This window comes from Moschus berezovskii, chromosome 1 (assembly GCF_049115385.1).
Source record: "Moschus berezovskii isolate FMDL1 chromosome 1, NW_MosBer_1.0, whole genome shotgun sequence".
Classification (NCBI taxonomy): Eukaryota; Metazoa; Chordata; class Mammalia; order Artiodactyla; family Moschidae; genus Moschus; species Moschus berezovskii.
The window spans coordinates 68,324,874-68,343,922 of record NC_142460.1 but is presented as its reverse complement, the minus strand read 5'-3'; positions in this window follow the sequence as shown (position 1 = coordinate 68,343,922).

Sequence of the window (19,049 nt, the reverse complement as noted above, 5' to 3'; positions counted from 1 at the left end):
GGGCTGGTGCACGGGGATGACCTGGAGGGAGGATATGGGGAGAAGGGAGGTGGGAGGGGGGTTCAAGAAGGGGAACACATGTACACCTGGGGCGGATTCACGTCAATGTATGGCAAAAACAAACCAATATATTATTGTAAAGTAATTAGCCTCCAATAAAAAAATAAATTAAAAAAATAAAATAAAAAACTACTGTTTACATATGTTCAAAATTATCTTTTTATTCAAAGCATTTCTGAAGTGCACATTTTTCTTTACCCTCCTTAGCTGACAAGAGACTATGCCTTCAGTCAGTTAGTCTTACAATATCTAAAACTCTCCAGAGAATTCCCCGGCAATGGAGTGGTTGGGATTCCATGCTTCCACTGCAAGGTTGGGGAGATAAGGTCCCAGAAGCCAAATAAAAAGCCAAGTATTTGAGGTGATGGCAAAAGAAAAACTTTTAAGTAAGAATTCCCATTCCAAGGCATCCTGGCTACTAAAACAAAAGAGTAACCATATTAAGACTTTAGAAAAACACAATAGCATCTTCCTTTAAGATCTAAAAATTTCAATTAGAAAAAACAAAAATAAAACAACCCACTATCCATTTATTGACTGAAAAAGTAAAAAGCATAGTAAATCTCCTAAAAGCAGAGATAGAACTTTGTTTAACATAGACCCTAAAAATTATGCAATTTCTTTCAGATTATTTGATACATATACTCTTTTGTTTCCTTTCCCCTATACAAGTATCTAAATATGTGTGAGATTTGGGCAATCTGATTTTTTATTTTCAATTATAAAGGGATTTTTTTTTTGTTCAGCTTTTGAAGAAAAGGTTATTTCTAATATTGTGTTCTTTTTTTCCTATTACTGTATAAAATGATATGTAAATTAATACAATAATTATAAAATATAAACCCTATTGTACCATGATTAAGTAAAGTTGTTCAGTCACTCAATCCATGTTCGACTCTCTGTGACCCCATGGACTGCAGTATACCAGGCTTCCCTGTCCTTCACCATCTCCTGGAACTTGCTCAAACTCAAACTCAAAATATATGTAAGTGAAGTTACACCCATATATATATATACATATATATGTATATGTATATATAATCTACATTATAGATTCCCAAGTGGTGCTAGTGGTAAAGAACCTGCCTGCCAATGCAGGAGACATAAGAGACACAGGTTCAATCCCTAAGTTGGGAAGATCCCCTGGAGGAGGGCATGGCAACCCACTGCCGTATTCTTGCCTGGATAATGCAATGGACAGAGGAACCTGGTGGACTACAGTCCATAGCGTTGCAAAGAGTTAGACATGACCGAAGTGACTGAGGGTGCATGCATAATCTACACATGGTTAATATATAAAGACATACTAAAGAAAGGAGAAACAGTCATGCTAAGACAAATACTCTCCTTATGTTCTATCTGCTGTTTGCTTCCTAAAATAAGTACAAAATCAATTCTGTTTTCAACAGGTTTTTTAATCAAAGTTTTCATATCATTTATCTGCAGAAGCCATTCTTTTAATGAAAAGTTGTTTTTTATCCACTGCTTCTTTGGTAATCCAAGTTTAGGCATCTAGGATTCCAGTCTTATTAAAAGTGATATATGGAAGGTGTGTGCACATATGAACATGTTGTTCAGGTTGCGCGGCAGGTAGCTACAGGTCTTTCCTGATGCATTAGGCGGGACTCACCACAGGAAACCAAGGACATTCATTTTTAGTTTGCTTTTAGGTTTGTTTAGGCAACAGTACTCTTCCTGTGTTTTCAGGAGATTTTTGCTGGTAATGGGTCCACCAATTGGCAGGAGCATTTAAAAGATTTTTAAATGGTCTTACATTGACTGTTGGATATTTATTGGTGCCCCTGATAATCACAAGCCCTAAGATGCTTTTACTGTGCATTTCTCACTCTCATCTCTCTGCTGGGTTGCCTTCATTCTTTCTCTTTCTCAGGCCATCTGCCTCAGTCCTTTTTCATGTGTGGTATATAGCTCTGCAAGGTACAATATTATGGAAAACATTTGTATTTTTGCATTTGATGTAATATTTAGTGGCACTGCATTTGCCTTAATCATCAAGGGCTGTTTTGGTTGCCTAACTGCTATATAATGGAAAAGAAAAAGTTCATTATCTAGAGATTTATAATTTTACTTTGCATTTAATATCACATTGCTGCTCTAACCTCTTAAAAAAGCACTATATGAACAATGGAATGTGCATTTTAAATCGTATGGTAATTATCTGGTGATATCTTCTTTGGCTCTTTTCAATCAATGTTTCCTTCTAGCATGTGACTATTGTAGGAGTCTCCCTATTAAAATTCAAATTAGATAACAAGGTGCAAATGGTTTTCTTCCCCTTCTGCAAATTTGTCTTCATGTTTATAGCTCTCACTGTTGCTATACTTTTCATGATGCTGAGTTTTCATACAAAATTACTGTGGTGATATGAATGTGGTAGTTCTTAAATGAGTAACATGCACATTTCCATCATATTGCCTTTGAAATGGAAACTCACCCGGTTAGCACATTAACTAGAGCATAAGGAACTAATTGGGAACCCCTAAATCCTGAGGATAAGTTTAGTAAGGAAGCACAAGTCAGTTTTCAAAGTTCTTAATATCACATTAGAGAAGGTTTTGATGAGGGGCAATGTGGTAATCTCACTCTAGGGCCTTGTGGATGTACCTTGACTAAGTTGCTTATGAAAATGTGATTTCTCAAGGCTTTGGGCAAATTTGATTTCAGAAAAGAAGCTAGGGGATTTTTGATATAGCTCCAAAGTGACAGGTTAATATTATTGGGAAAAGAGAGTGGAAATGTATGCTTTTCTATTTCAGTATTTCGATTTTGTCAATAGGATTGGCACTATAATTATCTCTGGATTAGTCACAGGCCTCTGTACTTGTTAAAAGTGAGTATAAAGTAAAATGTAACTGGATAGGAAATTTGTTTTAAAAGATACGAGGGAGGAGTAGGCAAGAAGTTCAAGTTGAGAAAGAAGTCAAACATTTTAGAACTTCAGCTGCTGAAACTTAATATTATTATTTCAAAATAATTTGCTGATAAAGACAACTTCAGGGAGTCTCCACTTTGTCAAGACTTAGTAAACCACAGAACCAGGCAGCTTCCAACAGCAATGATTTCACCAGTGTAAAGTCACTAGCCTAACTCATTTGGAAAGACCCTGATGCTGGGAAAGATTGAAGGCAGGAGGAGAAGGGGACGAGAGAGGATGAGATGGTTGGATGGCATCACCAACTCAATGGATATGAGTTTCAGTAAACTCCGGGAGTTGGTGATGGACACGGAGGCCTGGCATGCTGAGGTCCATGGGGTCCATGCGACTGAGCAACTGAACTGAACTGAAGTCACTAGCCTAAGGCAATTCCTGTCATCCCCCTAGAATTCTTCCCACCTCCCACTTGGCCTTTGATCCTTTCTAATACATGAGGAAAACAGGAAAGCATCTGGGGTGAATAGAAGGATAGGGACAGATTTTCTCCTGTTTCCTTCAGTGACCAACTGGTTTACTTAATGATTCATCCATAACCATCCACCAAACACACATAATTCTTTTGATGGGTGAAAAGAGTTTGCTCTATTTCCTTTTTCTCATTCATTTTTTACTAAACTGAATTTTATTCATTGACAGGAAAAATCATGTTTAAAGATTTCAATGGAAAAAAACAAAAAGCAAAGCAAAGTTAGGCCAGAAGAAAAGATCTATGACAAAAAAAAATCACAAATATATGCCTAATGCAGTTTCTGATAGAAAACTAAGATCCTTAGATATTTTTGCTACCTATAAATTTTTCTATAAGCAGCTAATATCTAGGACAAAAGATACTGAAGAGAAATGTAATCATTTTAAAGACAAAATACGATACATAGCTGAGATAAAGGCTTAAGAAAGCATCATTCCTTGAGAAATTTATAATCCACAGCAGCCACAGATATGTACTGTAAATATAAAAACCTTAGAGTACACCAAAACTGCAATTCTCCTTTCAGGAATGTAGCCCAAAGAAAGAAGTTATTATTTGCACAAGATGTACAAAACACATAAACCATTAAGATTGCTATCATAATGTATTTAAGAGCAAATTCAGAATAAAAATTAAATGTCTGGTGGTAGGGGATACACTGAATAAAGGGAAATCTATCCAAAAATACTAATGATGAAGCAGTAGAATATATCTTGTGGAAATGGATATATATTCATGGTATACTGTTATATAAAAAATACATCACAAAATATGATATGAGTCTGCTTTATCCAAGTATAAACATATAGACAAAAGCTAAAATTAGCTTATCTGAAATTGTAAAATTAATAATCATTTTATATTTCTTTTTAAAATATATAGTCATGTTAAACTTGTCCCAATCTATACAAATTTGTGTTTTCAAAATTATGAAACCAAAATTCCTAATCAGGAGGATAAAAGGTAAATAGTGATAGGTTTGACAAAGTTCTAGAGTAACCTTGAACAAATATAGCAGGTCAGGTACCTCATACCATGCCTGCTCAGTCACTTCAGTCATGTCCGACTCTGTGTGACCCCATAGAAGGAAGCCCACCAGGCTCCCCTGTCCCTGGGATTCTCCAGGCAAGAACACAGGAGTGGGTTGCCATTTCCTTCTCCAATGTGTGAAAGTGAAAAGTGAAAGTGAAGTTGCTCAGTCGTGTCCGACCCTTAGCGACCCCATGGACTGCAGCCTACCAGGCTCCTCCATCCATGGGATTTTCTAGGCAAGAGTACTGGAGTGGCTTGCCATTGCCTTCTCCGCATACCATGCCAAGAACATGGTAAATAGTATAGGTATAGTGGGCTCAAGAAAGCTATATTTTTTTCCTATATAATACTAGTCTAATAAAAATGAAGCTTTTCTATTAGTTTCATTCAATTAATGTGTGACATGCTCAAAATACCTGAAGAATTATTGACAGAGGTTTGTAACACTGCACAGGAGGCTGTGACCAAAACTATCCCCAAGAATAAGAAATGCAACAAGGTTGTCTGAGGAGGTTTTCTGAGGAACCCTTACAAAGAGCTAAGAAAGAAAAGTGAAAGACAACGGATAAAAGGAAATATATGCCCATCTGAATGCAGAGTTCCAAAGATTAACAAGGAGATTTAAGAAAGTCTTCTTAAGTGAACAACGCAAACAAATAGAGGAAAACAATAAAATGGGTAAGACTAATGATCTCTTCAACAAAATTAGAGATACCGGGGGAATATTTCATGCAAAGATGGGCACAATAAAGGACAGAAACGGTATGGACCTAACAGAAGATATTAAGGAGAAGTGACAAGAATACACAGAAGAATTGTTAAAAAAATAAAAGTCTTAATATCCCAGATAACCATTATGGTGTGATCACTCACCTGCTGCTGCTGCTGCTGCTGCTAAGTTGCTTCAGTCGTGTCTGACTCTGTGCGACCCCATAGATGGCAGCCCACCAGGCTCTCCCGTCCCTGGGATTCTCCAGGCAAAAACACTGGAGTGGGTTGCCATTTCCTTCTCCAATGCATGCAAGTGAAAAATGAAAGTGAAGTCACTCAGTCATGTCCGACCCTTAGCAACCCCACGGATTGCAGCCTACCAGGCTTCTCCGTCCATGGGATTTTCCAGGCAAGAGTACTGGAGTGGATTACCATTGCCTTCTCTGGATCACTCACCTAGAGCCAGACAAACCTGGAATGTGAAGTCAAGTGCACCTTAGGAAGCATTACGATGAGGAAAACTAGTGGAGGTAATAGAACCCCAGGTGAGCTTTTACAAATCCTAAAAGATGATGCTGTGAAAGTGCTACATTCAATATGTCAGCAAATATGGAAAACTCAGCAGTGGCCACAGGACTGCAAAAGGTCAGTTTTGATTCCAATCCCAAAGAAGGGCAATATCAAACATGTTCAAACTACCACACAATTGTTCTCCTTTCACAGGCTAGAAGGTCATGCTCAAAATCCTTCAAGCTAGGCTTCAACGGTATGTAAATTGAGAACTTCCAAATGTACAAGCTGGATTTAGAAAAGGCAGAGGAATAAGAGATCAAATTGCCAACATTCATAGGATCATATAAAAAGCAAGGGAATTCCAGAAAAAAAATCTATTTCTTCTTTACTGACAATGTTAAAGCCTTTGATTGTGTGGATCACAACAAACTATGGAAAATTCTTAAAGAGATTAAAATATAAGACCACCTTACCTGCCTTCTAAGAAGGTCAAGAAGCAATAGTTACAATCAAATATGGAAAAATTGATTCATTGAAAATTGGGAAAGGAGTATGTTAAGGCTATATATTGTCACCCTGCTTATGTAACTTCTATGCAGACTACATCATGTGAAATACCAGGCTGGATAAAGTAAAAGCTTGAGTTAGAACTGTAAGGAGAAACATCAATACCTCAGATATGCAGATGATATCACCCTAATAGCAGAAAGTGAAGAGGAAATAAAGAGCCTCTTGATGAAGGTGAAAGAGGAGAATGAAAAAGATGGCTTATAATTCAATATTCAAAAAACTATGGCCATGGCATCTGGTCCCATCACTTCTTGACAAATAGATGAGGAAGCAATGGAAACCATGACAGACTTTATTTTCCTGGGTTTCAAAATGACTGAGGACAATGATTGCATTCATGATGCTTACTCATTAGAAAATAAACTAATACAAACCTAGACAGCATAGTAAAAAGCAGAGACATTACTTTACCTACAAAGGTCTGTAGAGTCAAAGCTATGACTTTTCTAGTAGTCATGTACGGATGTGAGAGTTGAACTGTAAAGGATGCTTAGCACTAAGGAACTGATGCTTTTGAGTTGTGGTAGTAGAGAAGTCTCAAGAATCCCATGAACATCAGGGAGATCAAACCAGTCAGTCTTAATCAACCCTGAATATTCATGGGAAGGACTGATGCTGAAGCTTCTATACTTTGGCCACCTGATACAAACAGCCAACTCATTGGAAAAGACCCTGATGCTGGGAAAGATTGAACGTGGTGGAGAAAGGGGCAACAGACAGTGATATGGTTAGATGTCATCATCAACTCAATGGACATGAGTTTGAGCAAACTCTGGGAGATAGTAAAGGACAGGAAGCCTGGCATGCTTCAGTCCATGGGGTCACAAAGAGTCAGACATGACTGAGTGACTGAACAACAAATTGTCAGAATAACAAAAATACTATCATTGACCTGTTTGGGGTGTTTTTTTTTTTTTTCAATTTGTCCTGCTTATACACCAGCAGGCACTAGATATTTAATTAAATTCACCTAAATTACTGAATGAAAGTGAAAGTTGTTCAGTCACGTCTGACTCTTTGCTTTTTGCGACCCCATGACCTATACAGTTCATGAAATTCTCTAGGCCATAATACTGGAGTGGGTATTCTTTCCCTACTCCAGGGGATCTTCCCAACTCAGGGATCAAATCTAGGTCTCCCTCATTGTGGGCAGACTCTTTACCAGCTGAGCCACAAGGGAAGCCCAAGAATACTGGAGTGGGTAGCCTATCCCTTTTCCAGTGGGTCTTCGTGACCCAGGAATTGAACTGGAGTCTCCTGCATTGCAGCCAGATTTTTTACCAACTGAGCTATCAGAGGATTCTACATTCTGCTAGATATTAGAGATAGTAGAAGTAGTACAAAGACCCTGCCAATAAAGTAATATCAGACAGCCAAATAATTACAATATTGTGAAAAGTATAATCACAGAAATAGTACAAGACACAACAGCACCACAGAGACGGTTTAACTATCTCTCTGGAAGGAATGGCAGAGCAGGCTTCCCAGAAGGTATGACTTCTGAGGTGGGTGTAGAAGATTGATAAAGTGGATAAGGAGTCAACAATTGTTAGCTCAAGACTAAGACACAGAGAAAACCACTACATTTGTAGGAATTGTGAGTCTACTTTCTGCAGGACCAGTACATAGACAGGGATTGGAAAAGAAGACAATAAGGACCAAGGAAGAGGTTAGGGTCAGTGTTATGGGAGACCCTCAGGAAAATCCCAAGGTCCTCTCACACCATGACATTATATGTATATATTTTGTTCTTAAGACATAAACGAATTTGAAAATGTCTGCTTTTCTTAAGGATACGACAGTAAGATATTCATGTCCTTATTCAAGAAGAAAGCAGGAAATGTACAATCAGTAGACTCTGCTCAAAGTCTCCTTGTATGGAGACCAAGCTGACTTGCTATCTATGATTTTGTTAGAGAAGATAAACTTGCTATTGGTTGAAAATGTTTATGATTATACAACACTGTGGTGTTATAGTCTGTCCTAACAGAGATGATTAAAGGGGTCAGAACACATTTCTTCCCATCTAAACTTCCCTGGTAACTCAGTTGGTAAAGAATCCACCTGCAATGCAGGAGACCCAGGTTCAATCCCTGGGTGGGGAAGATTCCCTTTAGAAGTAAATGGCAACCCACTCCAGTACTCTTGCCTGGAAAAGCCCATGGACAGAGGAGCCTGGCAGACTACAACCCATGGGGTCACAAAGAGTCAGCCACGACTTACTGACTAAACCACCACTAAACAGTCCCCCACTGGTACCCATGCAATTGGCTGTGGAGAAGTCAAACTCCATCATATCTATTACTGACCAACTGAGTCAAACACTGCTTAGTATTTTCATGAGTGAGGAATAAAAAGGACATTAAAAATTTTCCCCTGGTATTCTGAAACTTTCTGCCTAACTACAGTCTAAGGATTAATGGTTAGGCCTGACCCAGAGAGGGGAAATGTTTCTAAGTTTGGATGGTTCCTAAAGCAGTTACATTATGAAAGTATTTACTATGCTCCACTGAGAGATTCCAAGTTCCTTGGAGTGAGGCTGCTTATAAAACCACCTGGACCTTCCTTCCCTTCCTCTTTTCCCTTTGCCTTTTCCTCCTTCCTCTTTATTTCTGTCATAAAATTTCCCACTTCTCCCACTGTTACTAGTCTATTTAAGTTTTTTCCTCTGGAATCAGTTTTGAATGTCTGTTTCACCTGGCAGGCTTGAGTTAAACACATATATTATTATTACGTTTGCCTATCTTACAATCCTTTAGATTTATTGTTTAGGTCTACACTGTTCTCTCCAAGTGTCTGTTTCCCATCTGGGGTGGGGAAGGAGGGAAGATCCTATTTTGCAGGCTTCCTCAATCTGTACCCATAAGATATCAACTCACAAGCTAGTAAGTAAATGAAGAGCCAGCATCCATGCAACTGTAGAATTGGCTAATCCCATAAGATAAAACACAGTTTTATTTTCCTTTTAATAAAATTTAATAAAGGTGAATTCAGAGTAATTTTTATTATTTTATGCATTTATGTTTTTAATTGTACATACAGTATTATACATATTGTAAGTAGGAAAAGCCATATTTGTTTATCCATTCATTATACATTATTCAATTTATATTCAGGAGACAATATTTTATCATCTATTGTCAAAAATGACAGTACTAATTAGCTACCTTAACATACTGATAATAGGTGTATCTTCAAAGACAAGAAAATCTCCTATATAACCATCAGCCATATCAAAAAGTTATGACTAAGCTGCTACAGATCAAAATAACTGACAATGTGCAAATGACAGAATTATTGCCAGCATGCATATCAAACAATCCTTGATCAGTAGAATTATTGACCAAATAGCCATGGATCACACTGGAGAATCAATATCTTGATTGCTACAGTCTACTATGACTTGTAAAATGCAGGATCATATTAAAAGCTTAGCCTGAGAAGACAAAGGATAGGGAAGTTAAGAAGAAATTTTATTCCTATGGCACTTGGCTGTCATTGAGATGTAAAAGCAAGGAATCTTTCAACACCAACTCCACTAGACTTTTAATAAGAATGGATAAACCCAGTCTCTTATAAATGAATGTTTTTTACTCTACTTAACTCCCATTGTAATGAGCACATCCTAACTTCATCTTTAAAATATTTTATCATATTATGGAAACATCCTATTGTAAATTAAACCTATTGCCATTGCTTTAGCATGTTGCATTTTTGTGATTAAGGCTAACTGATTTAATGGATTATTCTCCAGCTTCAATTCTTTTTAACAGAGTTAGTATCAGATCTTATCTCTCTATATTTCTCATATAGTAGACTTTCATTTCAGTGTGGAAAACCAAATGAAAATTCTATGAATTATGAAGCATTCCCAAACTCAACATACCACTAAAAAGGCTGACACACCATAGAACAATGAACAAATATATATCTGAAAGATAGGCATATCTCTAACTTTGGGCATATATTCCATTTAGCAAAGGTATCCCATAAAAGAGATTTTAACACAAATTTTTTGCAAAGTGCAGAGAGAGACAAATTTTCCCATATGTGGTTGTCCCCAAACTCAGGCCTTTAACCCTTGCTATAAGAAATTGCTTAGCTGAACAGGTCTTGGGAAACTATTGGCTTTCAAGTACCCCTTTATGGTACAAAGAAGACTCAAATCATGCCCAAGTAACAGAAAAGGGAACCATAAGGAATGTATCTAAATTAAAATCAAAAGCTTCTGCACAGCAAAGGAAACTATAAGCAAGGTGAAAAGATAGCCTTCAGAATGGGAGAAAATAATAGCAAATGAAGCAACTGATAAAGGATTAATCTCCAAAATATACAAGCAGCTCCTGCAGCTCAATTCCAGAAAAATAAATGACCCAATCAAAAAACGGGCCAAAGAACTAAACAGACATTTCTCCAAAGACATACAGATGACTAACACATGAAAAAATGCTCAACATCCCTCATAATCAGAGAAATGCAAATCAAAACCACAATGAGATACCATTTCACACCAGTCAGAATGGCTGCTATCCAAAAGTCTACATGCAATAATTGCTGGAGAGGGTGTGGAGAGAAGGGAACCCTCTTACACTGTTGGTGGGAATGCAAACTAGTACAGCCACTATGGAGAACAGTGTGGAGATTCCTCCAAAAACTGGAAATAGAACTGCCATATGATCCAGCAATGGCACTCCTGGGCATACACACCAAGGAAACCAGAATTGAAAGAGACACATGTACTCCAATGTTCATTGCAGCACTATTTATAATAGCCAGGACATGGAAGCAACCTAGATGTCCATCTGCAGACGAGTGGATAAGAAAGCTTTGGTACATATACACAATGGAGTATTACTCGGCCATTAAAAAGAATGCATTTGAATCAGTTCTAATGAGGTGGATGAAACTAGAGCCAATACAGAGTGAAGTAAGCCAGAAAGAAAAACACCAATACAATATACTAACGCATATATATGGAATTTAGAAAGATGCAAATGATAACCCTGTATCAGTTCAGTTCAGTTCATTTCAGTCGCTCAGTCGTGTCCGACTCTCCGCAACCCCATGAATCACAGCACGCCAGGCCTCCCTATACGAGACAGCAAAAGAGATACAGATGTATAGAACAGCCTTTGGGACTCTGTGGGAGAGGGTGAGGGTGGGATGATTTGGGAGAATGGCATTGAAACATGTATGTTGTCATATGTGAAACGAATCGCCAGTTCAGGGTCAATGCATATTACAGGATGCTCGAGACTGGTGCACGGGGATGACCCAGAGGGAGGATAAAGGGAGGAGGGAGGTGGGAGGGGGGTTCAGGAAGGAGAACTCATGTATACCCGGGGCAGATTCATGGCAATGTATGGCAAAACCAACCAATATAATATTGTAAAATAATTAGCCTCCAATAAAAATAAATAAATAAAAATAAAAAAATAAATAGTGATTTTTAGTGAGAATTGCAGATGTTAATAGAAGCAAGAGAAAAATAAAACATGTGAGACTTTTCAAATATTTGTAACATGGAAATGATAGAAAAGGAGACCCTATAAGAAAAGAAATTTGTTATAACTGCATTCTCAAGGAAATTTTAATGAATTCTATAAAATAAGAGATAAAAGGGGATTTGGAATGGTTTCAGAATTCACTTAAAAGACAAATACATTAACACTGCTGGCAACATGATACAGAATGCTCAGGGCTCGTGCACTGGGATGAACCAGAGGGATGGGATGGGGAGGGAGGTGGGAGGGGGGTTCAAGATGGGGAACAGATTCATGGGACAGATTCATGTCAATGTATGGCAAAACCAATACAATAATGTAAAGTAAAAACAAAAAGAAAGTCATGATAAATAATATAAAATACCAAGTGAAAAATAGCTTGAATGGCTACACTGCAAAAAAGATAAAGTAATGAAAAATAAGATAATTTGCATGGATGAAGTTGATTTATCAGATTGGCAATAGAAGTGACTGCAGAAATGAACTAACAAGTAAATCAGATAATGCATTTCAAGATATGAAAGAATACTTCATCAAAATGAATGAAAATTTAAACAAAATTTCTTAACAAAAATTATTTTTAAATCTACCAGCCTTATTGTGGTTAAAAAAAAAAATACTGATTTCAGGAGTAAATATAAAACTGATATAACTCCAGGTTAAAAAGCCAAGCAAGATTACCTCCAAACAAGAGGCCTTAAATATTTCTAGGTATAGAACATTTTGATGTGGTGATTTCCAAGTGGCCATTTGACACAGTCTCTTTCCACATTCCCCTTCTGAAAGAAGGGCATTCTGATTTAACTTAGAAAAATTAAGTAATTAATAATTATTTATTTTTGAATTGTTTAATATTCAGACCACCGATCTCAAATAAGCATCCCATCCCTGACTCTGCTTTGCAAGATACACTTGTGTGTCCACTGTTAAGACTAATTTTCTCTTCTAAAATATATCAATGGTTTTGATGATTTCTCATCATAATTGTGTTTTTAATTTGTGCTTATAATTTCATCAGGTTTTCTTTATATACCTTTTGCTTCCTTGCATAAAGTTCATTATTTTCATGTTTTTATTGGATTATTCTCTTTAGCAATTAAAAAACTACTTTTTATTTGATTATATTTATCAGGAATACTAAATTTGTATGATTTAATACCTTGACACATGATTTTAATTTAATTTTTTCATTTACTTATTGTATCTTTGAACACTATTTATATTCAACCTTCTTAAGACAATTTGTTTTGGGAAGACTTTTAAAATTTCATATATTTTTAAGAGACATTCCAAATGTTTTCTTTTCTCAAAGATACACATATTTATTAAGTCTTATATTTTCAAGTTGGCTTTAAACTTTTTAAACTTTATATTTTGGACTTTTTCTTTTAAAATTAGTTTCATTTCTTGTTTTCCAATATTTTCCCACAGGTCAACTTTTGTGGCTCAGATGGTAAAGAATCTACCTGCAATTTAAGAGATCCAGGTTCAGTCCCTGGGTTGGGAAGATCCCCTGGAAAAGGGAATGGCTACCCACTTCAGTATTCTTGCCTGAAAAATTCCATGGACAGAGGAGCCTGGTGGGCTACAGTCCATGGGGTTGCAAAGAGTTAGACACAAAAGAGTGACTATTGCTTTCAAATTACTTAACTACCTCTTTCCTATCCAACCCTGGAACTGAAGAAAAGGAGTTGCTTTTATTTTTGGGGGGTTTTTTGTTTTGTTTTTTACCCTTCTTTTTTCCCTTAGCTATTTAAACTCTGAAAGTGCTTATACCTCATTTATATATCAAACATATAAATAAAAATACATACTTATGATTAAATTTTTCATCTGTTTTTCCAAGTTCTGAGTTGTGTTAGTATGCTATGAGAGTTTTTTATTTAGTCTATTAATGAAAGTGAAAGTGAAGTCACTCAGTCGTGCCCCACTCTTTGTGACCCATGGAGACCCTGCACCAGGCTTCTCCATCTATGGAATTTTCCAGGTAAGAGTACTGGAGTGGGTTGCCATTTAGTCTATTAGATATAAAGTATTGTTATCACATCACTCAAACATTATTTCAAAAATTACAAATTTAATAAAGTTTTAAATTTAGTTCAAATTAGATTTCTATTTATTGAAATTTCAAAATGTAGTCATTGAACAACAGCACACAATTTCCTCTCCACTTAAGGTTCCTTTTTTAGAGTAAAATACAGTCACATTTTACATATGGTTATGTTCTACTGACAGCATGTAGGACATGAATTGATCTCAATCAAATTGCTATTGAAAATCCCTTGAATTATAGAATTATGAGGAATATATATTCCATTATATCTTGAACATAACCTAAAATTATTATGCTATGTGTATGCTATGTAAGAATTCCAAAGAATAGCAAGGAGAGATAAGAAAGACTTCATGCAAAGATAGGCACAATAAAGGACAGAAACGATATGGACCTAATAGAAGCAGAATATATCAAGAGGGGGAACTCATGTACACCCGGAGTGGATTCATGTCAATGTATGGCAGAACCAACCAATATAATATTGTAAAATAATTAGCCTCCAATAAAAATAAAATAAAATAACTTTAAAAAAAAAAAAAGAAGAGGAAGAAGTGGCAAGAATACACAGAAGAACTATACAAAAAAAAGATTGTAACGACCCAAATAACCACAAAGGTGTGATCACTCACCTAGAGGCAGACATCCTGGAGTGTGAAGTCAAGTGGACCTTAGGAAGCATTACCATGAAGAAAGTTAGTAGTGGTGATGGAATTCTAGCTGAGCTATTTCAAATCCTAAAAGATGATGCTGTTTAAGTGCTACACTCAATATGTCAGCAAAACTGGAAAACTCAGCAGTTACCACAGGATTGCAAAAAACCAGTTTTCATTCCAATCCCAAAGAAGGGCAATTCCAAAGAATGTTCAAACTATCACACAATTGCCCTCATTTCACATACTATAAAAGGTCATGCTCAAAATCCTCCAAACTAGACTTCAACAGTATGTGAATTGAGAACTTTCAAATGTAAAAGTTGGATTTAGAAAAAGCAGACGAACCAGAGATCCAACTGCCAACATCCACTGGATCATAGAAAAAGCTAGAGAATTCCAGAAAAGAAATCTACTTCTGCTTCTTTGGCTATGCTAAAGCCTTTGATTGTGTGGATCACAACAAACTAAAAATTCTTAAAGAGATGGGAATATCAGATCACCTTACCTGCCCCTGAGAAACCTGTATGCAAGTCAAGAAGCAAAACAGTGAGAACAAGACATGGAAAAATGGACTGGTTCCAAATTGGGAAAGGTGTACCTCAAGGCTGTATTTTGTCACCCTGCTTATTTAATGTCTATGCAGAGTACATCATGGGAAATGCTAGGCTGACTGAAGCACAAACTGGAATCAAAACTGCTACATGAAATATCAATAACCTCAGATATGCAGATGACACTACCCTTATGGCCGAGAGTAAAGAGGAAATAAATAGCCTCTTGATGAAGGTGAAAGAGGAGGGTGAAAAAGCTGGCTTAAAACTGAACATTCAGTAAACGAAGATCATAGCAACCAGTCCCATCACTTCATGCAAATAGATGGGAAAACAATGGACAGTGACAGACTTTATTTTCTTGGGTCCCACAATCACTGCAGATGGTGACTGCAGCCATGAAATTAAAAGATATTTGCTCCCCCCAGATGAAAAGCTAAGACCAACATAGACAGCATATTAAAAAGCTTTTGCCTACAAAGTCTGTGTAGTCAAAGCTATGGCTTTTCCAGTAGTCATGTATGGATGTGAGCATTGGACCATAAAGAAGGCTGAGCACTGAAGATTTAATGATTTTGAACTGTGGTGTTGGGGAAAACTCTTGAGAGTCCCTTGGACAACAAGGAATTCAAACCAGGAATTCAGTCCTGAATATTCATTGGAAGGACTGATGCTGAAGCTGAAACTCCAATACTTTGGCTTCCTGATGGGAAGAGTGACTCATTAGAAAAGACCCTGATGCTGGGAAAGATGAAGGCAGGAGATGGGGATGACAGAGGATGAGATGGTTGGATGGCATCACCGACTCAGTGGACATGATTGTGAGCAAGCTCCAAGAGATGATGAAGGACAGGGAAGCCTGGAGGCCTGCAGTCCATGGGATCACAAAGAGCTGGACACAGCTGATCGAATGAACAACGACAATGCCATGTAAGAAGCTCATATATGAAACATATTCAGTAGTAAACCAGTGTAATATTATTTACTGAGCTATCTTTTGACCAGGTCTCACTTAGTTTGAAAAGCTATTTTCAAAAAAACACAATTTCTAAGTAACTAATTTCTGTGGTTTAAATGATTAAGGATATTTTTCACTTCATTACATATTGGACTCTATAAGGTTGCATAGGAATCATTTATTTTTTTCTCATTAACATAACAGGGTTGTGATTCTGGGCAATATTTCAGTTAGTTATTCTATTAGTACATTGTGAATCATAGAAACAATCATGAAAGACCCTTTCTCCTGGCTACACAGATATTATAGTCAAATTTATTGCATGTTCTGTTCAAGCACACACTTTTTTCTTTATCTCCATTTTTTCAAAATTTATTTACATGAGGTGCCAAATTTCTCACCTAAAATTATATTCATCTTGTCATCTCACAATATTTATGGAATCAAACTCATTAAGAATAAAGTGCCATATAAATTGATGGTAATACTGGGCATCTTTTTAGGTGTGCATCACAGTGAGAAATATAACTACAGATAGAAATCCTAGTAGTATAAGATTCAGTATGAAACAAAGGTGCTAAGTGATAATGAAATGTAATAAATGTACACTTACACTGTGTTAAAATGGTCAGGACAGACTTCACAAAGAAGGCATGATTGAAGCTTGGTTTTGAGTGATTGATCAGCTTTAGATAGAAATAGAAATAGGGAAAGTAACTTTACATTAGAAAAACATACACAGGAGAAAACTAGAAAGGCACATTTGAGTACTGCTAAAAAAGATACCATCCTACTGAGATAAAGGCCCCTGTAAATAAAGAAGGTAATAAAGTTAAAACAGGCATTGGGACAAGAAAATGTCAAGATATTGCTCAACTAACCACTATGAATTTCATCCTGCTGTCACAGGGGTGTCATTGATAGTTGATGGAAAAAAAATGATGTTCATGAACCTAGTTTTAAAAAAACTTATCTTGCAATAGCATCGAGAATAGGTGAGAAAAGGTTTTGAAGATGAGGAAATCCATTAGAAAACTACTATAATAATTCAGGCATGATATCTAAAATAGAATATAAATACTTAATACACATTTGTTCAATAAGTTAATGGCTGAAATAAAGAAGTGGATAAGTGGAAAAGGAAACACCATTTATTAAGATAGATGGGGAAAAATGATGAACTGACAGAATTGGAGATCTCAAAAGAAGTTATAGAAAAGATTACAAATTCATTTCAGATGTTTATAGTGTTTATCAAAATAGGAAAGGCAAAAATAGTAACAGCTTTACTCAAGATGACTAATGTGATTTTAATTACATTGAATTTGAGGTAAAAAAAATCTAGGTGGAAATATTAAAGTACATTCGGAATGTAATATAACAACATACAGATTTTTTTGCCTCATTCACTAAGATAAACAAGCACTTAGAAAAGTGTATGGAACAAACTAGGCCCTCAATATATACTTCCTAAACTAAATTGAAATGTTTAGGCAAATGTGACTTGACTGAAGGTAACAAAACACTTTATGTCTGGTGAAATTATGTATATTATCAACACAAAGAATGAAATCATGTTGAACTTCTACATAAAATTATAGCAATACTATTTTAATAGTGTATATTTATTGCATATGTGACTTATACCAGAAGTATATGGATTATCTAAAATATTATCAATAATATTTGAGCAGAGACTGAATTTATCATGAACCCATACTGAAAAAACATTTGGAAAGTTTACATGAAAAAGAAGGAATTTATGTCTTATACTATGTTGGGAAATTGTGATTGGTTGTGTGCATAAATTTTCTATTCTATTTTAAAATATTTTTGTATTAGCTAGGTATCATCTGTGTCATATGTCTTTTTCTACGGAAGCGTGATATAAACTGAAAATGGAGCACAGAGTGTGAGGAGTTGCATAGGCTTCTCTTTGCACTATTATTAAATAGAAAATAGCTCATTGCCTGTAACAGATCCTTTTCCTATTCACTATATTACTGAGAAAATGTGGTATAGATGCTCACAGTAGTTGTTTACAGATCCGTGGAACAAAAGCAGAAAGAAAAAGGGATCATTTCACTTCATCAAAAGATAAAAAATATGAGCAAATGGTTTTTTCTTGGTTTTCTCATAATAATTCACATGTGATTTAGAAAATAATCATGAAATCTATAAAGTGCAATTACCTCATTTTTATACTTCCTGAAAAGAGAAAAAATCATGAGATCTGATACTGCTACTGCTGTGTTAACTATTCAGATTTAAAATTGCATACTATTTTTCCATGATGTTTTATTGATTTTCTCTTGGTTCAACTTCAGTGATTAAATGAGACAAAACATATGGTATTGAAGTTTCTCACTGATGTTTTCATCAAGACTGGATAAAATCCAAGTGCAGTATCTTCTGGCTTTCATAAAAAGCCCTGCTTTTATGGGATAGTAATTTAGTTATTTTTCTTTCAACGGCTGCTTTCTTTCACTTGTTGCTAATATTGCCATGTAATTACAAAAGTGATTTTTAAAGCCTCACTTCCTCATATATGATAAATAATATATATGATATATATTTTAACAAAAATTGATCAAGTCATTGTAGGTTCTAGAAACAATAGTCAAATGGTATTCTAGAGAGATAGAGATGGGAAAAAGAAGAGAAGATTAAGATTAAAAGAAAAAAATGATCATTTAATCAATTTAAATATCAAATAAATATTGCCATTTGCTTTTATCTGTAACTTTCTCCTTTCTGAAGATCCTAACTGCGTAAGTCTTATAACATAAGAATTTATTGTACCATAAGAATTCTATACAATATTGTGAATCCATGAATTGTTTCATGTTCCCAAATGAATTTGTATGGAGGAAGGCAATTTTGTGTGCCTGTCAGAGATTCTGAGAGTGAATAACAGCAAGGACATGGAAGCAACCTAGATGTCCATCTGCAGACGAATGGATAAGAAAGCTTTGGTACATATACACAATGGAGTATTACTCAGCCATTAAAAAGA